This window comes from Leptosomus discolor, chromosome 23 (assembly GCF_034619465.1).
Source record: "Leptosomus discolor isolate bLepDis1 chromosome 23, bLepDis1.hap2, whole genome shotgun sequence".
Classification (NCBI taxonomy): Eukaryota; Metazoa; Chordata; class Aves; order Leptosomiformes; family Leptosomidae; genus Leptosomus; species Leptosomus discolor.
Genome location: NC_141413.1, coordinates 2,898,457 through 2,918,521, shown reverse-complemented (window position 1 = coordinate 2,918,521; position 20,065 = coordinate 2,898,457).

The window sequence follows — 20,065 nt, the reverse complement described above, 5'->3', positions numbered from 1 at the left end:
GACTGTGCTTCCACCCCTGGGGCAGTCGGTTCCAGGTGTACTGTACGCCCCTCCAGGTGAAGGCAAACTGAGGCCTGCATTCTGCTGCCAGAGGAATGGAGAAAAAAGCATTGGCAATGTCAATAGTGGCATACCACTTTGCTGCCTTGGACTCCAGCTCGTACTGGAGTTCCAGCATGTCCGGCACGGCAGCGCTCAACGGTGGAGTCACTTCATTCAAGCCACGATAGTCCGCAGTCAATCTCCATTCTCCGTCAGACTTGCGCACAGGCCAAATGGGGCTGTTGAAGGGTGAGTGGGTCTTGCTGACCGCCCCTTGACTCTCCAGCTCGCGGATCATTTTGTGGATGGGGGTCACGGCATCTCGATTCGTCCGATACTGCCGGCGGTGCACTGTCGAGGTGGCAATTGGCACTTGTTGCTCTTCCACCTTCAAGAGTCCTACTGCAGATGGGTTTTCCGATAGTCCGGGCAAGGTGTTCAATTGCCTAATGCTCTCTGCCTCCACAGCAGCTATCCCAAATGCCCACCTGAGACCTTTTGGGTCCTTGTAATAGCCGTTCCGGAGGAAGTCTATGCCCAGAATACACGGGGCCTCTGGGCCAGTCACAATCGGATGTTTCTGCCACTCCTTCCCAGTAAGGCTCACCTCGGCTTCCAACAGAGTCAATTGCTGCGATCCCCCCGTTACCCCGGCAATGGAAACAGGTTCTGCCCCCACACGTCCCGATGGCATTGGGGTACACTGCGCGCCAGTATCAACTAACGCTTTGTATTTTTGTGGCTCTGGCGTGCCAGGCCATCGGATCCACACCGTCCAAAATATCCGGTTTTCCCGTGCCTCTCCCTGGCTAGAGGCAGGGCCCCTCTAGCACTGGTTACCATTTCCTTCCTGGACATACATACTAGAGGTTCCTTCAAGGGGATCTGTCAGATCATCCTCCCTTCTGTAATATCTGGCAGCTCGGTCCTGGGAGGTTGAGGCTACCTTCACTTTAGTGTTACTCCCCCGGTTAGTGTTTCCCTCCTTGAGTTGACGCACCCGTGCTGCCAGGACAGAAGTGGGTTTCCCATCCCACCTTCCCACGTCTTCCCCATGGTCGCGCAGGAAGTACCATAGCTCAGCTCGCGGGGTGTCCCCTCTCCCTCTAGCTGGGGGACGTTGGGCTCCGACTTTGGGGCCTGTGACTTGTACCGGTGCCAAATGGGAACTGCTCCTCCTCACCTCCTCCTTTATTTCCCTCATCTCCTCTTGTAGGCTCTTAATCACAGCAGAGACGTTAGCCTGCATTGGGCCATGGATCACGCTTTCAAAATTTCTAAGCTTGCTCGTGACAGAACCCACTGTCTCTCGGTCGTTATCTGCATTAATCATTGCAATGAAGGTGGAGTATTCAGATGGCCCTAGATTTGCCAGATTCCACAACATTTGCCCTGTGCACCTGACTTTGTCAGGGTCATTACCATGCTGTCCATCCCTCCCAAAGAGTACCTCCAATACTGCCACTTCTCTCAGCTGCTGGATCCCTTCCTCAAGGGTCTTCCAGCGCATTCTGTGATGGTGCTCCTGCATTCTCTCTCTGTGGACAAACCTCTCTCTCACACTCATTAAAAGCCGCTCCCAGAGGGAAAGGGTCCCTGGCTCCCTTACAAATACCAGATTGACACCTGAGTCCTGAGTCAAGGGTCCCAAATTCCTTGCCTCACTGCCATCCAGTTGCACACCCGTACCCATAAGATCCCAGACCCGAAGTAACCAGGTTGTAAAAGCCTCACGCCCCCGCCGTACGATGTCTTTGTGCAGATTACGGAGACTGTCGTACGTCAGGGACTCTGTGATTATCTCAACCACTGGCTCGCCTGCAGGTTCTGAGGGCCCTCCTTTCTTAACTGGGCGCTCTGCTTTCATCTTAGATTTCCTCGTTTCCACAGGGGCGACTGCTGCTGGCTCTGACTGCCCTTGCGTTTCAGCTGGAACCTGGACGGTTGTAACGTCTGTGGGTTCTACTGCTGCACCATTAGACTCTCCCTCTTCAAGGCAGGAGGAGGGATTCCCAGCAGCTGAGAGAATGCACTCCTTCAGCATCTGGCCCATCTCACGTATCTCCTTCACCCAATCCGGGTGGTTCATTTCTGATGGGAGCTGTGAGGCAGGGTCAGATTCTGGAGCAGCATTCCTAGTCAGGGTGGTTATCCAAGCCAATCTCCCCTGATCTCTGAATACTGAATAAAACAGGATTATGAGCAACACCAGCCACTGTATGATATCATTAGCACTTAGGAAAGATCTGAATCCTTCGAAAACTGGTGGAGTAGACCCAAAGAGCTGGGTTAGGGGTTGGGAGAAAGTTTCTCCCGGTGTCATTTCCTCACAGTAGGTACCATTATTAAAGTAACCCCAAAAGCATACAGTTAGTGTGTGACAGCTCCGAATCCGTGTGCCCGCCTTCCAGAGGAAGTTAATAAGCCCTGAATTCCTCACCTTATTAATCCATAAAACAAACTGGAAAACAGTCACAGTAGCCTTAGTTATAGGACCCATGTTTAGATAAGGGCCTGCAAATGGGAGAAATACAGCCACCACCACATGCCACACGAACCAGGATAAGCTAGCCCACATGATGCCACCTAACAAGGAATCTATATCCAACGCACAAGAACCGTTATTCCTTTTATCTCTCAATGCCCTCGTGCCCCACGTTGGGCGCCAAAATCTGTCTTGGTTTGAAAAGACAGGTGTCTGTGGAGGAAGGCAGGAGCCTCCCTTGAAATGGAAAGTGCAACCCCCTTCCCTCCAAATTATTATAATTTTGAAATTAACAGGCCTTCAGGCAAAGATATGGGGAATAGGAATAACAGTTCTTTACTAACATATATAGATATATAACACAAGGCAGGGAAAAACAAACAACCCCCTGGTTTACACTGACAGAGTCAGGAATACAACCTGACCCCCTGTTAGGGGGGCAGTAGCAGTCCGATAAGGTGATGGCTGCAGTCCTCCTGAAGCGATGGATGTAGTTCTGTGGAAGCAGCGATCAGGTAAAAGAGTCTGGTCTTCCTCCGAAGGTCCAGTGGTCGGCAGGTAGCTCTTGTCCTCTGGAACTCCAGTGGGGGGAAAAACTCCTCTGGGAATCCAGTGGAAGAAGGCTGCTAGGGTGTTCGAGATCTCAGTTTTTATTTAGCATGGACTGCTTGGCTCCTTCCCCCCCCCACCCCCCCCCCCCCCCCAGGGTGGAGCATCTCACAATGGGATGGGGAGTCGTGAGGCAGTTCCTTGATGGGCCATGAACAGGAGATAGCCCAGGAGCGAGTTATCGATGGGTCAGGCGATAAGGCATTGTTGTGCCCATGAACAGGAGAAAGTCCAGAGGGGGGAGGCAGGGAGCACCGCCCCACCTGGTCTCAACAGCTCCTGAAGATGGTAATAGAATACTTTTTTTTCCTTTTGGCACATTTTACACTGTAACCTAGGACAGCTTGTTCCCCAAGGTGGGCGCAGTGTTGTCCTCAGATGCCTTGCGCTTGATGCCACCCGCTTGTCGCCTGCTGCTGCCCGCCTGCTGCTTGCTGCCGCCCACCGCCGCGCCGCCCCTGCCCAGCTGCCCCTCGCACAGGGCTTTGGAGTCTTTGTCCACGTGGCACGTTGCCGTCTTCTTCTTCTTCTTCTTCTTCTTGGGTGGGTCGTCGTCCTGCGGGGAGCTCTCTTGCATCTTGGACATGTCGGCCGGTGCAGGGCGCTTGGCCTGCTTGCCGCCCGCCTCTCCCGCTCTGGGCAGTGCCTGGCCGGAGACGTCAGCCGGCATCAGCGGCAAGCGGCTCACAACCTCCTGGGGCTGCCGCTGCGGCACCTTCTCCAGCTGCTGGGCCGTGCAGGGTGGATCATGCTGGGGGGCTGCTGTGGGGCTGGCCAGGGGACGAAGCAGCGGGAAGCACAGGGGGCTCAGCCAGGGACTCTCCAGGGGACACTTCAGCGGGTTCTTCTTGGGACTCCCCACAGGACAGTCCTCTGCAGTCTTGGGAGAACTCTCCGGAGCGCTCTCCTTGAAAGCCTCCAGGGGACTCAGTGGCAGGCAGCTGGGGAGGTCTGTCACCACCCCGCCCCGCTTCCCCTTGGGGTCCTGCAAGGGGCTGGCCGGCACCCCCCAGAGGGGGTTGGTGTCCCCCAGCATCACCTCCGCCAGGCTCTCCGTGCAGCAGCTGCCCTCCACTGCGTGCTGCGCAGTCAGCCGTCTTTACAGGGTACAAAACGTGTTCAGCCGCGGGTTGAAACCTGCAGAGCTCATTTGTGACTTTAACCTTTCTGAGATTTTCTTTTTTTTCAATTCCTAAAAGAAACTGTGAAAAACAATCTTCTGGCCCACGGCTGGTAATTAGTTTGGAAAACTTGTGGAATGAGTGCAGCAAGCGGATAGTTTGTGGTCTCAAAGCCTCAGTTTTAGGGTCCATAGCTCAGTTTCTAGGGGTGAAAGCCTCATTTTTCTGCTCCAGACCCTCCTTTGAAGGGGCAAGTCCCCACTTAGGACAGATGACAGACGCTCTCTGTTAACCCCTCTCCCCTACCAAAAGGGAAAAGGAGAGAGCAAGGGAGAGAGACTTTACGGTTTGGAAAAGAAAACTAAAACACCTTTAATGAAATAATAACCATAAAAGAAGAGATAATAATAAGGAAATAATGAAATATATACAAAATATACAAATAGATACACCACCAATACTGAACCCAGCTCCCCCCACCCTGATGACGACCCGTCACCACCACGCTGCAGAGCTGGCACAGGGGCAGTCCCAGGCTGGATTCGGCAGCAGACAGGGATGGGATGCAGGAGCTGGACTCAGGCACTGGATTCGGGGATGCACGGGTCGGGATCGATGACAGAAGAACAGACAGAGCCCTCCTTAGATGTCGGCCATTGAAGAAGAGAGATTGACCCTCGTGATCCCTCAGCTTTATGCTGAACATGACGTCTATGGGATGGAATACTCTGTTGGCCAGGTTTGGGTCACCTGTCCGGTTCGCTCCTCCCTGCAGGTGCGACCTTTTTCATGCTTGCGACCCTCTTCACTGCCGGCACCCCAACACGCAGAACAAGATTTAGCAGTGACCTTGGCCGCTACAAGGACAAGTATAAGCAAGAGCCTCTCTGCATCCCATTCCTTGGTACGAACTATAAACATCAAGTGTTATCACTGCTAGGAGCAGTCACTGTCTGGAAAAACAGGCTGTTGATTTCAGAAAGTTCAGTTGCTTACGAGAGACTTAACAGAAAAGTAAAAGCACTAAACCAGAATCAGTTGTGGTTTAGCCCAAACCAGGACACTTATGTCCTGAGGTACTCCTTTTGCCCTGTGGTGGTTTGGCCCTGGCCAGATGCCAGCTACCCACCAAAGCCACTCTATCACTCTCACCCCCTCAGCTGGACAGGGGAGAGAAAATATAACAACGGGCACGTGGGTCAGATAAAGACAGTTGAATGAAGCAAAAGCCGCACGCGGAAGCAAAAGCAAAACGAAAGATCTTATTCTCTACTTCCCATCAGCAGGCGATGGCCAGCCACTTCCTGGGAAGTAGGGCTCCGGTACGCGTAGCGGTTGCTCTGGACGACAAACGCGAAACAAACGTCCCCCCCTTCTTCCTGTTTTCCCCAGCTTATATTGCTGAGCAGACGTCATGTGGGATGGAATATCCCTTTGGACATTCTAGTTAGGCATGGTGGATCCTATCTACGTTTCTATCTGTGAATGGTGGATTCTGTCTATGAATGGTGGAGTCTATCTAGAAATGGTGGATTCTATGTAGGAGTAGTGACGAGTGGTCTGGGAAATCCCTGGAGTTTGTGGGAGAGAATTTTTGTCGCAGGTACTCAGGGAGCCAACTAGGAAAGATGCCCTCCTAGACTTGTTCTTTGTGACTGGAGAAGGACTGGTGGGAGATGTGATGGTAGGTGCCGGCCTTGGCCACAGGGATCTTGAGATGGTTGAGTTTAGAATTATCAGGGTAATGAGAAAGAAGGACAGCAGTGCTGCCACCCTGGACTTCAAGAGAGCAAATGTTAGGCTGTTCTCGTTGTGAACTAGAACAAACATCGGATTTTGCACCTACAGAGGGGTGTGTGTATGGGGAGGGGATGCACCAGGGCATGGGCAATCCCAGGGGAGGGCATCTGAGGGTGCCCAGAGGGAAACAGCAGAGCTCCGAGGGTGCCCAGAGGGGCTGGTGGGTGACGGCAGCTCACAGGCAGCAGAGCCGAGGGGCTCATAAAGATTAGGGCGGCGACTGGAGAGGACCTGAAGTCCTGCTTGAAGTCCTAGGCTGGACTAGCTGATCTCCAGAGGTCCCTCCCAACCCCTACCGCTCTGTGATGCTGTGATGCTGTGGTGCTGTGACGCTGTGTTGACATCACAATGACCGCTACCCCTACCGCTCTGTGATGCTGTGATGCTGTGGCACTGTGACGCTGTGCTGACATCACAGTGACCGCTGCCCCTGTCCTGCCTGCCCCCAGCCCTCACTCACACTTCCCTGCAGGGCACTGGAGGAGAAGCAGGATGAGAGTGGGGAAGAAGGCATGAAGCACAGCCAAAATGATCAAGTTTCCTTTCGTCAAGCTCCCAGCACTGAGGCTGCTCAGCCTGGACGGTGAGGCCTTCAGGAGCTCCTCCGGCCATGTTACTAGCTTCCAAAAGTGCGGGGTGCCTCGGGGACCCTGACTGGTCCCAGCTGGGGAGACCCTGTGGATGCCAGAAGCCCCAGGGAGCACAGCACCACCCTCCTGGTGGGAGGAAGTCCATGGTGACATTTCCTCAGGGAGAGGGTCCACCCTGGAGATGAGCTGCTGAAGGCGAAGGGAAAGGGAGGGGAAAGGGGAGGGGAAGGGAAAGGTTCTGTCTGAGGAAGGCTGAGGTGTTGTGCACCTCCCTTGGGTCTCTAGAGACCCCTGCAATGCCTGTGTTGGAAATCGGAGGCTTTCCTTCCAACTGGCTTGGCTTGGCTCCTCCGCTGGGCATCCAGCCACAGCCTCTGGGTTTCTCCCACTGGTGCTTCTTGTCATTCCCTGCCCTGGAGCTGGGGGACAGCCTCCCCCTGCCCAGAGGAGGCAGCAGGGTGCCCAAACCCCTTCTGCTGCCCCTGGCTGAGCTCCAGCCCGCTCCTGGGCTTACACTGAGGCTGACAGGCAGCAGTCAGCCAAGAGGTGGGCTCCGCAGCCCCAGCCGTGCGCGTCCTTCCTCTGCCGTGTGTTTGATTACAGCTGCGCCCATCTGCTCCGCGGCTGGGCCGGTGCTGAAGGGTGGTGAGCCGCTGGCTCAGAGCCTGACTTGTCTCACCTTGCTTCTCAGAAGTCACGAGGATTTGGGACAGCGTGTCGGAGTACATGCTACAGCAGATTGCGCTGAACAAGGTGGGCTTTTCCTGCCCTTCCTCCTGGGACCTGGATGCTTGCAGCAGCCTGGGGCAGCCCCCCTGCCCTACAGCAGGGGCTCCTTGGCAGTCTTCCCAGGTCCTTTCAGAGGACTCGGGACAGGGCTTCTCTCAGCCTGCTATGATCGCCCTACCGCTTGGGCAAGTCAGGGCCAGCCACAATGCCAGCTTTCCACAGAGCTCTTTGCTTCCATTCGATGGCCTTGGCTACAGTGGAGGCCAGGGAAGAGCTGCCTTGGCTCAAGTCAAACACCCCTCCAGCCTGGGAGCCCACACCCAGCGGCTCGGGGAAAGGGTGGGCACCAGCACCACGGCCACCATGCCTGCCTGGGCTTCACTGTCCTTCCTGGGAGAAAGCCCGTGGGAACAGAAGGCCTCCCTCCCGCTCCAGCGGAGCATCTCTCTCCCCCTCTCCATGGCTGCTCGTGGCAGGGTGGGCAGGGTGCTTGCTCTGCCATTCCTGCTGTTGACGCAGCTCCCAGCCATGACCTTTGTGAGGTTCATAAAGAAATTCATGACAGAGTGTCAGAAACCTTAATGAAGTCTGGGTAGGCGATAGCCACTGCTCTCCCCTCATCTACCAAGCCACCCATGTCAGCGCAGAAGGTTATCAGGCTGGTTCAGCATGACAGCCCCTTGGTGAAGCCACGCTGACAACTCCTGATGACTTCCTTGCCCTTCATGTGCCTGGAAGTGGTTTCCATGATCAGCTGGCAGGCAGCCCCCTACCATGAGGTGTGAGCATCTACCCCCTCCCGGGAAAGCAGAGGAAATGCCCCAGTGGGGCACAAAGGTGTGACAGAGCTGCTCCTTCGAGAGCGGATGTCCAGAAGGGAATTTGGCTGTAGTAGAAGAGAGGCTTTGAGCCTTTCTGGCCACTTGTAGCCCTTGCTGCTGGAGGGCAGAGGCCCAGCCGATGGCCTGGCACCCTCCTCAGGGCTTGCTCAATTCCCCAAAGCCCCATGGACCTGGCGTGGCACTGAGATACTTGTTTGGCTTTTACCTTCCACCCATCTTAGGAGGCCAGTCCTCCATCCATTTGTGCATCTCAAGCTCTTCATCTGCTCCTCTGCTCTCTGCTGGTTTCAGGGTGTGGCTGTAGACGTGCTCGGCGTTTTCTACGTGCTGAGAAAGCACTGCAGCAAACGGAACAGGGACGTGATCGCACCCAAATTTCATCTGTCGGAGAGAGTTGCACAGGCTCAGGGGATCAGCCATGCCAACAGAGACATTCCTGGTAAGGCGGCAGCGTGAAGCCTTGGCTTCCCCTTGCGGTGCCCTTGGGCTGTGAGCTGGAGAACATCTTCCCCTTGTCCAAAGCCAAGACCTGGTTCAGGTCCTGAAAGCTCAGACCTCCTCCAAGCAGTGGTGAGGGCACAGGGTGGGATGGCCAGGCTGACCCTCCAGGCTGCTGTGCAGTCTTTGATGGCCTGAGCGTGGCACAGCTTCCGGGGCTGGCACCCTCCACATGGCTCCTACCCAACGGCCACCCTTCTTCTGTCCTGCTTCCACGTGGAAGAAACCCTCGCTTCTACCTGATACCGCGTTTTGGGGAGGGCTTTGAGTTTAGGCCAGGACATTGCCCAAGACAAGTCTGTAGCACAGGATTGCTGGTGGGGTGGGCAGCTCCTTCAGCCTGCCGAGCTGCTGCCTACCTGACCTTGCTCCTCTTTTGCCATTTTCCAGATGACCTCGAAATCGTCCCCCTGGACTATTCTCAGCTGTCCCTAAAGACGGCCCTTCCAGAGAAGCTAGTGAGGGAATGCGTGAATGACATCGTGGTGCTCTTCAGCTGGGGCGCGGGGCTCGGAGAAGATTTTGACCTTGTTTTCAAGGGCATCGGTCTCCTTATGAGCCGAAACAGGACCCTCACAATGAGATACTACGAAGACTTTCTCCTCGCCATCGATGGCACTGGACTTGTATTGAAATGTCTGCTGTCTGTAAGTTTAACATTTTTTCCAGGGCTCCTTGGCAGTCTTCTGAGGTCCTCTCAGAGGACCCGGGAGATGGCTTCTCTTGGCCTGCCCGGATTGTCGAACCACTTGGGCAAGGCAGGGCCCCCCGCAACGCCAGCTTTCCGTAGGGCTCCTTGCTTGCGTCTGGTGGTCTTGGCTACAGAGGAAGCCCAGAGAAGAGTTCTCTCGGCTCAAGCCAAACACCCCTCTAGCCTGGGATCCCACACCCAGCGGCTTGGGGAAAGGCTGCAAGACCAGGGCAAGTCTTGTAGCGCAACCGTGCAGCTCTTGTTCACGCTACGGGAGGGCTGCTGGTGGGGAAAGACACAGAGGGTTTCCTTGAGGCAGCTACGCTATAGCGGTGGGAAAGCTTGCTGCCCTTGTGAAGGAGGAGCTCCTTTCCTTGGACTCATCTGCCACGTCTCTGTGCCTTCTGCAGAACCCATGGACAAGGATTCAGGTGATATCAGACAAGAAACCTGACGATGTCCACATGTGTCCTAGGGGGATCCACGTGCTGCCCACGTGAGTACCTTTGCTTGGCTTCTCAGCTCCTGCTGGGCAGAGCTGCGTTGCCAGACCTTGCCTGCACCTGAGGTTAGTGAAGACTCCTTCCTTAAAGGAAGCCTTCCCAGCTACCTCCATGCGTCCTCTGTCTCCTTCCTGACTCTGCCTGTCCTCACCTGCATTAACCTGGAAGAGGGATTGTGCTTTACCCTCCCAACACAGTTATAGATCCAGATGGGGTGATGGCAAAAAGAATTTCAGAAGACAGCTTTGCAATTTCCCTGTGGGTTGATTGTACCCAAGAAGCCTCTCTTCAAGGCTGGTCAAAGACCTGACCTGTACACGCCCTGTTGGGGACATTTCCCTGGTTTTCCTGAGACTCCAGCACATGAAGAGTCTCCGGAGTGACTTCTCCTTGGAGCAAGGGGCAGAAACGGAAGGACTTGCTGGCGCAAAGGGAGGCTGTGGGGCTCTGCAGAGCTCCGTGCTGGGACAAGCCCTGCTGAGCCGATCCACCGATGAGGCGTGGGACAGAGCTGGCTCTGTACAAATCTCGAGGGTGCATCAGGGAGGGACTGCCAAGGAGCCGGGGAAGCTCTTGACTGTGTCACACGTTTCCCGGATGGAGTCCTCCAAGGAGCTGAACAGCCTGCACGTGCTGTTCTAGAAAGCTAGAGGCCTTGCAATGACTTCTGGCCGTATCTGTCACTGGAAGCAAAGGGAAGGCGAAGCCCTTTCTTCCAGGTTGTGTCTGCTTCCTTCCAGGTTTGAGATTAAGCCACACCCTGGAGGAACAGCCAAAGGCTTTTCCCAGGCAGAGGGATCCAGGGAGAAAGAAGGTAAAGACTGTCCGACTCCTAAGCCGAGACTGAGCAGGTCTGCACCTCCGCTTGCCTGGGCGGTCACAAAACGCTCTTCTGAGGAGCTGTCTTCTTTCACAGTTCCGGGGAGCCCTCCAGAAGAGAGACCTCACCGTCAAAAGAAGCATTCATCAAGCAAACTGAGTGGACCCAAAAAGGCGAAAGGGAAACAAGGCAGTACAGAGAGGCCTGGGAAGAGGTGAGGCTCTTGGAGAAGCGGATAAGGGCCATGGGATGGTCTGGTACTTGTGGCAGCAAGACACATCCGTTGGGAACGCTGTCTGTATTGGCGCTGAAAGGCAGTTAGTGCATCTGACAAGGAAGGGGCGCATTCCGGCTGGACTGCGGGTGTGCAGCAGAGTTTTGTGCGGCACTGGCGTCACCTTCCTGCCTTTTCACCTCCTTTCCAGTGAAGTGGTTAACAGGCTGACATCCAGACCGAGGGCAGAGTTCCAGTCTCAACAGCTGGGAGACTTGGGAGCAGACATGGCTGAGAAGCAAAAGAAAGAAGGTAAAGTAGTGGATGAATCCTGACACAGGCTTGCAGGTTTCCTTACTGCCAGGGGAAGGGAGCCAAGGCTCCGCGATGCATGACCACTGCTCACAGATGGAGTTGATCTGCTGAGTCTGAGTGGGGACACCTCCCTGCTCCGCCCCATTATATCCCTACTGTAGCTTGCCAAGTGATCTTTCCTATGCAGCCTGTCAGAGAGGACATGAGGCCTCCTGGGAAACGTAACTCCAAGGCCCTCAGGATTAGTGTCGTAGACAGATTCCCCACAGCACTGAGCAGCTCTGCATGTGCTTCTTGTCTGAGCTGCCACAAAGATGACGTTGTTGTGAGGAGGTTTCTTCTGTCTCACTTGCAGGGCATCCTCCTGAGAAAAGCCCCCTTCGTTGGAGGCAGCTTTCCCCCTTGGCATCACGGGGGCTGAAAGCAGAAGATGGCAAGGGCAAGCAAGCTGTAGGAGTCAAGCCCCCAGAAAGGTGAGAGTCTTGGAAGAAGACACCAGGGCCAGGATGTGCTCTGTCCTTGGGGCAGTGACATGCTTGTGATGGACACACGGCCTTTATCAGCTCTGCAAGGCGCTTTGGACGTGTTCCCGCGCTGGGCATTTTCTTGCTGGAGGGCAAGGGTGCGGTGGGGTTTGGCGAGATGCTCATCATGGCTTCATTTTTGTTGTCTTCTGCTTTCCAGATCTCAGGTTGCCCAAGCACCATCTTCCGCTCCTGAGTTTCACAAGTCACTCCCACGACATGTGGAAGAAAGCCCAGGTAAGGGGAGTGAGAAAGAAGACAAAGAACTGGGGGGGTCCTGACAGAGCCTCACAGGTTTCCCTTGTGCCCTTGGTGCCAGGGAAAGAAAGCCTTTCTCCGAGGTGATGGGTGGGGCAGCAAAATGCCCGTCTGGTGGCTGCGTTTGCCCCAACTAATCAGCCTTCAGGGGCTCGCTATGGAAGAAGACCCTTGGGCAGCGTGACGCTCCCGGCTGGGGCTGGTTTGCTGAAGAGCACATCCCCACTGCGCGCCGTTCCCTGCTGTATCTTGCCGAGGCTTTTTTTGTTTGAGGCGTGTGTTTGTGCCGGAGGGAGACAAGAAGGACTATGGTCCACCCTCAATCTGAGCAGCAACTGCTGTCGTTAAGCAGAAGGACGAGGACGGTTGGTACAGCCGGTGGTTTCACCCTGTTTGCATTTCATGAGTAAAGCTGTGTTGGGAAGATTGTCAAGTGTCTCCAAGCGTTTGCTCCAACACTGGGCACTTGGGAGCTGGTAGCTTGATCCCTTCTTCTGCAATTGCTCGCAGACTCCTCCAAAACAGCGTCTTTGGACTGGTGGTGCCCACAGCTGCAAGCGTGTCTGAGAGCAGTGCAGACAGCCGGGGACCTCTTCCCCTTGGCTGAAGTTGTTTGCCCCAGAGAGGCTCTGTGAGGTCTCCATCTTATGCTGGCAAGCCCCGCTTCTCCAAAGATGTCCTAGGGAAAAAGGATCCTAGATGAGGAATACCACAGGGGTGAAAGTTGCACTCTGGACCTGCGGAATTGGATGAGAGAAAGGGTTCACTGCTGCCTGAGTCCTCCCGGGAAATGAGACCCCCAAGGCCCTGAGGAGTGCTGCCACAGCTGGTTTCCCCACAGGACTGAGCAGTTCTGCATGTGCTTCTTGTCTGGGCTGCCACAAAGATGACGTTGTACTGAGGAGGTTTCTTCTGTCTCACTTGCAGGGCGTCCTCCTGAGAGCAGCCCCCTTCGTCGGAGGCAGCTTTCCCCCTTGGCATCACGGGGGCTGAATGCAGAAGATGGCAAGGGCGAGCAAGTTGTAGGAGTCAAGCCCCCAGAAAGGTGAGAGTCTTGGAAGAAGACCCCAGGGCCAGGGTGTGCTCTGTCCTTGGGGCAGTGACATGCTTGTGATGGACACACGGCCTTTATCAGCTCTGTAAGGCGCTTTGGACGTGTTCCCGCGCTGGGCATTTTCTTGCTGGAGGGCAAGGGTGCGGTGGGGTTTGGCGAGATGCTCATCATGGCTTCATTTTTGTTGTCTTCTGCTTTCCAGATCTCAGGTTGCCCAAGCACCATCTTCCGCTCCTGAGTTTCACAAGTCACTCCCACGACATGTGGAAGAAAGCCCAGGTAAGGGGAGTGAGAAAGAAGACAAAGAACTGGGGGGGTCCTGACAGAGCCTCACAGGTTTCCCTTGTGCCCTTGGTGCCAGGGAAAGAAAGCCTTTCTCCGAGGTGATGGGTGGGGCAGCAAAATGCCCGTCTGGTGGCTGCGTTTGCCCCAACTAATCAGCCTTCAGGGGCTCGCTATGGAAGAAGACCCTTGGGCAGCGTGACGCTCCCGGCTGGGGCTGGTTTGCTGAAGAGCACATCCCCACTGCGCGCCGTTCCCTGCTGTATCTTGCCAAGGCTTTTTTTGTTTGAGGCGTGTGTTTGTGCCGGAGGGAGACAAGAAGGACTACGGTCCACCCTCACTCTGAGCAGCAACTGCTGCCGTTAAGCAGAAGGAAGAGGACGGTTGGTACAGCTGGTGGTTTCACCCTGTTTGCATTTCATGAGTAAAGCTGTGTTGGGAAGATTGTCAAGTGTCTCCAAGCGTTTGCTCCAACACTGGACACTTGGGAGCTGTTAGCTTGATCCCTTCTTCTGGAATTGCTCGCAGACTCCTCCGAAACAGTGTCTTTGGACTGGTGGTGCCCACAGCTGCAAGCGTGTCTGAGAGCAGTGCAGACAGCCGGGGACCTCTTCCCCTTGGCTGAAGTTGTTTGCCCCAGAGAGGCTCTGTGAGGTCTCCATCTTATGCTGGCAAGCCCCGCTTCTCCAAAGATGTCCTAGGGAAAAAGGATCCTAGATGAGGAATACCACAGGGGTGAAAGTTGCACTCTGGACCTGCGGAATTGGATGAGAGAAAGGGTTCACTGCTGCCTGAGTCCTCCCGGGAAATGAGACCCCCAAGGCCCTGAGGAGTGCTGCCACAGCTGGTTTCCCCACAGGACTGAGCAGCTCTGCATGTGCTTCTTGTCTGGGCTGCCACAAAGATGACGTTGTACTGAGGAGGTTTCTTCTGTCTCACTTGCAGGGCGTCCTCCTGAGAGCAGCCCCCTTCGTCGGAGGCAGCTTTCCCCCTTGGCATCACGGGGGCTGAATGCAGAAGATGGCAAGGGCGAGCAAGTTGTAGGAGTCAAGCCCCCAGAAAGGTGAGAGTCTTGGAAGAAGACCCCAGGGCCAGGGTGTGCTCTGTCCTTGGGGCAGTGACATGCTTGTGATGGACACACGGCCTTTATCAGCTCTGCAAGGCGCTTTGGACGTGTTCCCGCGCTGGGCATTTTCTTGCTGGAGGGCAAGGGTGTGGTGGGGTTTGGCGAGATGCTCATCATGGCTTCATTTTTGTTGTCTTCTGCTTTCCAGATCTCAGGTTGCCCAAGCACCATCTTCCGCTCCTGAGTTTCACAAGTCACTCCCACGACATGTGGAAGAAAGCCCAGGTAAGGGGAGTGAGAAAGAAGACAAAGAACTGGGGGGGTCCTGACAGAGCCTCACAGGTTTCCCTTGTGCCCTTGGTGCCAGGGAAAGAAAGCCTTTCTCCGAGGTGATGGGTGGGGCAGCAAAATGCCCGTCTGGTGGCTGCATTTGCCCCAACTAATCAGCCTTCAGGGGCTCGCTATGGAAGAAGACCCTTGGGCAGCGTGACGCTCCCGGCTGGGGCTGGTTTGCTGAAGAGCACATCCCCACTGCGCGCCGTTCCCTGCTGTATCTTGCCAAGGCTTTTTTTGTTTGAGGCGTGTGTTTGTGCCGGAGGGAGACAAGAAGGACTACGGTCCACCCTCACTCTGAGCAGCAACTGCTGCCGTTAAGCAGAAGGAAGAGGACGGTTGGTACAGCTGGTGGTTTCACCCTGTTTGCATTTCATGAGTAAAGCTGTGTTGGGAAGATTGTCAAGTGTCTCCAAGCGTTTGCTCCAACACTGGACACTTGGGAGCTGTTAGCTTGATCCCTTTTTCTGGAATTGCTCGCAGACTCCTCCGAAACAGTGTCTTTGGACTGGTGGTGCCCACAGCTGCAAGCGTGTCTGAGAGCAGTGCAGACAGCCGGGGACCTCTTCCCCTTGGCTGAAGTTGTTTGCCCCAGAGAGGCTCTGTGAGGTCTCCATCTTATGCTGGCAAGCCCCGCTTCTCCAAAGATGTCCTAGGGAAAAAGGATCCTAGATGAGGAATACCACAGGGGTGAAAGTTGCACTCTGGACCTGCGGAATTGGATGAGAGAAAGGGTTCACTGCTGCCTGAGTCCTCCCGGGAAATGAGACCCCCAAGGCCCTGAGGAGTGCTGCCACAGCTGGTTTCCCTACAGGACTGAGCAGTTCTGCATGTGCTTCTTGTCTGGGCTGCCACAAAGATGACGTTGTACTGAGGAGGTTTCTTCTGTCTCACTTGCAGGATGTCCTCCTGAGAAGAGCCCCCTTCATCAAAGGCAGCTTTCCCCCTTGGCATCACAGGGGCTGAAAGCAGAAGATGGCAAGGGCGAGCAAGCTGTAGGAGTCAAGCCCCCAGAAGGGTGAGAGTCTTGGAAGAAGACCCCAGGGCCACGGTGTGCTCTGTCCTTGGGGCAGTGACATGCTTGTGATGGACACACGGCCTTTATCAGCTCTGCAAGGCGCTTTGGACGTGTTCCCGCGCTGGGCATTTTCTTGCTGGAGGGCAAGGGTGTGGTGGGGTTTGGCGAGATGCTCATCATGGCTTCATTTTTGTTGTCTTCTGCTTTCCAGATCTCAGGTTGCCCAAGCACCATCTTCCGCTCCTGAGTTTCACAAGTCACTCCCACGACATGTGGAAGAAAGCCCAGGTAAGGGGAGTGAGAAAGAAGACAAAGAACTGGGGGGGTCCTGACAGAGGCTCACAGGTTTCCCTTGTGCCCTTGGTGCCAGGGAAAGAAAGCCTTTCTCCGAGGTGATGGGTGGGGCAGCAAAATGCCCGTCTGGTGGCTGCGTTTGCCCCAACTAATCAGCCTTCAGGGGCTCGCTATGGAAGAAGACCCTTGGGCAGCGTGACGCTCCCGGCTGGGGCTGGTTTGCTGAAGAGCACATCCCCACTGCGCGTCGTTCCCTGCTGTATCTTGCCAAGGCTTTTTTTGTTTGAGGCGTGTGTTTGTGCCGGAGGGAGACAAGAAGGACTACGGTCCACCCTCACTCTGAGCAGCAACTGCTGCCGTTAAGCAGAAGGAAGAGGACGGTTGGTACAGCTGGTGGTTTCACCCTGTTTGCATTTCATGAGTAAAGCTGTGTTGGGAAGATTGTCAAGTGTCTCCAAGCGTTTGCTCCAACACTGGGCACTTGGGAGCTGGTAGCTTGATCCCTTCTTCTGGAATTGCTCGCAGACTCCTCCGAAACAGTGTCTTTGGACTGGTGGTGCCCACAGCTGCAAGCGTGTCTGAGAGCAGTGCAGACAGCCGGGGACCTCTTCCCCTTGGCTGAAGTTGTTTGCCCCAGAGAGGCTCTGTGAGGTCTCCATCTTATGCTGGCAAGCCCCGCTTCTCCAAAGATGTCCTAGGGAAAAAGGATCCTAGATGAGGAATACCACAGGGGTGAAAGTTGCACTCTGGACCTGCGGAATTGGATGAGAGAAAGGGTTCACTGCTGCCTGAGTCCTCCCGGGAAATGAGACCCCCAAGGCCCTGAGGAGTGCTGCCACAGCTGGTTTCCCTACAGGACTGAGCAGCTCTGCATGTGCTTCTTGTCTGGGCTGCCACAAAGATGACGTTGTACTGAGGAGGTTTCTTCTGTCTCACTTGCAGGATGTCCTCCTGAGAAGAGCGCCCTTCATCAAAGGCAGCTTTCCCCCTTGGCATCACAGGGGCTGAAAGCAGAAGATGGCAAGGGCGAGCAAGCTGTAGGAGTCAAGCCCCCAGAAGGGTGAGAGTCTTGGAAGAAGACCCCAGGGCCAGGGTGTGCTCTGTCCTTGGGGCAGTGACATGCTTGTGATGGACACACGGCCTTTATCAGCTCTGTAAGGCGCTTTGGACGTGTTCCCGCGCTGGGCATTTTCTTGCTGGAGGGCAAGGGTGTGGTGGGGTTTGGCGAGATGCTCATCATGGCTTCATTTTTGTTGTCTTCTGCTTTCCAGATCTCAGGTTGCCCAAGCACCATCTTCCGCTCCTGAGTTTCACAAGTCACTCCCACGACATGTGGAAGAAAGCCCAGGTAAGGGGAGTGAGAAAGAAGACAAAGAACTGGGGGGGTCCTGACAGAGGCTCACAGGTTTCCCTTGTGCCCTTGGTGCCAGGGAAAGAAAGCCTTTCTCCGAGGTGATGGGTGGGGCAGCAAAATGCCCGTCTGGTGGCTGCGTTTGCCCCAACTAATCAGCCTTCAGGGGCTCGCTATGGAAGAAGACCCTTGGGCAGCGTGACGCTCCCGGCTGGGGCTGGTTTGCTGAAGAGCACATCCCCACTGCGCGCCGTTCCCTGCTGTATCTGCCAAGGCTTTTTTTGTTTGAGGCGTGTGTTTGTGCCGGAGGGAGACAAGAAGGACTACGGTCCACCCTCAATCTGAGCAGCAACTGCTGCCGTTAAGCAGAAGGAAAAGGACGGTTGGTACAGCCGGTGGTTTCACCCTGTTTGCATTTCATGAGTAAAGCTGTGTTGGGAAGATTGTCAAGTGTCTCCAAGCGTTTGCTCCAACACTGGGCACTTGGGAGCTGTTAGCTTGATCCCTTCTTCTGGAATTGCTCGCAGACTCCTCCGAAACAGCGTCTTTGGACTGGTGGTGCCCACAGCTGCAAGCGTGTCTGAGAGCAGTGCAGACAGCCGGGGACCTCTTCCCCTTGGCTGAAGTTGTTTGCCCCAGAGAGGCTCTGTGAGGTCTCCATCTTATGCTGGCAAGCCCCGCTTTTCCAAAGATGTCCTAGGGAAAAAGGATCCTAGATGAGGAATACCACAGGGGTGAAAGTTGCACTCTGGACCTGCGGAATTGGATGAGAGAAAGGGTTCACTGCTGCCTGAGTCCTCCCGGGAAATGAGACCCCCAAGGCCCTGAGGAGTGCTGCCACAGCTGGTTTCCCCACAGGACTGAGCAGCTCTGCATGTGCGTCCTGTCTGGGCTGCCACAAAGATGACGTTGTACTGAGGAGGTTTCTTCTGTCTCACTTGCAGGGCGTCCTCCTGAGAGCAGCCCCCTTCGTCGGAGGCAGCTTTCCCCCTTGGCATCACGGGGGCTGAATGCAGAAGATGGCAAGGGCGAGCAAGTTGTAGGAGTCAAGCCCCCAGAAAGGTGAGAGTCTTGGAAGAAGACCCCAGGGCCAGGGTGTGCTCTGTCCTTGGGGCAGTGACATGCTTGTGATGGACACACGGCCTTTATCATCTCTGTAAGGCGCTTTGGACGTGTTCCCGCGCTGGGCATTTTCTTGCTGGAGGGCAAGGGTGCGGTGGGGTTTGGCGAGATGCTCATCATGGCTTCATTTTGTTGTCTTCTGCTTTCCAGATCTCAGGTTACCCAAGCACCATCTTCCGCTCCTGAGTTTCACAAGTCACTCCCACGACATGTGGAAGAAAGCCCAGGTAAGGGGAGTGAGAAAGAAGACAAAGAACTGGGGGGGTCCTGACAGAGGCTCACAGGTTTCCCTTGTGCCCTTGGTGGCAGGGAAAGACAGCCTTTCTCCGAGGTGATGGGTGGGGCAGCAAAATGCCCGTCTGGTGGCTGCGTTTGCCCCAACTAATCAGCCTTCAGGGGCTCGCTATGGAAGAAGACCCTTGGGCAGCGTGACGCTCCCGGCTGGGGCTGGTTTGCTGAAGAGCACATCCCCACTGCGCGCCCTTCCCTGCTGTATCTTGCCTAGGCTTTTTTTGTTTGAGGCGTGTGTTTGTGCCGGAGGGAGACAAGAAGGACTACGGTCCACCCTCACTCTGAGCAGCAACTGCTGCCGTTAAGCAGAAGGAAGAGGACGGTTGGTACAGCCGGTGGTTTCACCCTGTTTGCATTTCATGACTAAACCTGTGTTGGGAAGATTGTCAAGTGTCTCCAAGCGTTTGCTCCAACACTGGGCACTTGGGAGCTGGTAGCTTGATCCCTTCTTCTGGAATTGCTCGCTGACTCCTCCGAAACAGCGTCTTTGGACTGATGGTGCCCACAGCTGCAAGCGTGTCTGAGAGCAGTGCAGACAGCCGGGGACCTCTTCCCCTTGGCTGAAGTTGTTTGCCCCAGAGAGGCTCTGTGAGGTCTCCATCTTATGTTGGCAAGCCCCGCTTCTCCAAAGATGTCCTAGGGAAAAAGGATCCTAGATGAGGAATACCACAGGGGTGAAAGTTGCACTCTGGACCTGCGGAATTGGATGAGAGAAAGGGTTCACTGCTGCCTGAGTCCTCCCGGGAAATGAGATCCCCAAGGCCCTGAGGAGTGCTGCCACAGCTGGTTTCCCCACAGGACTGAGCAGTTCTGCATGTGCTTCTTGTCTGGGCTGCCACAAAGATGACGTTGTACTGAGGAGGTTTCTTCTGTCTCACTTGCAGGGCGTCCTCCTGAGAGCAGCCCCCTTCGTCGGAGGCAGCTTTCCCCCTTGGCATCACGGGGGCTGAATGCAGAAGATGGCAAGGGCGAGCAAGTTGTAGGAGTCAAGCCCCCAGAAAGGTGAGAGTCTTGGAAGAAGACCCCAGGGCCAGGGTGTGCTCTGTCCTTGGGGCAGTGACATGCTTGTGATGGACACACGGCCTTTATCATCTCTGTAAGGCGCTTTGGACGTGTTCCCGCGCTGGGCATTTTCTTGCTGGAGGGCAAGGGTGCGGTGGGGTTTGGCGAGATGCTCATCATGGCTTCATTTTGTTGTCTTCTGCTTTCCAGA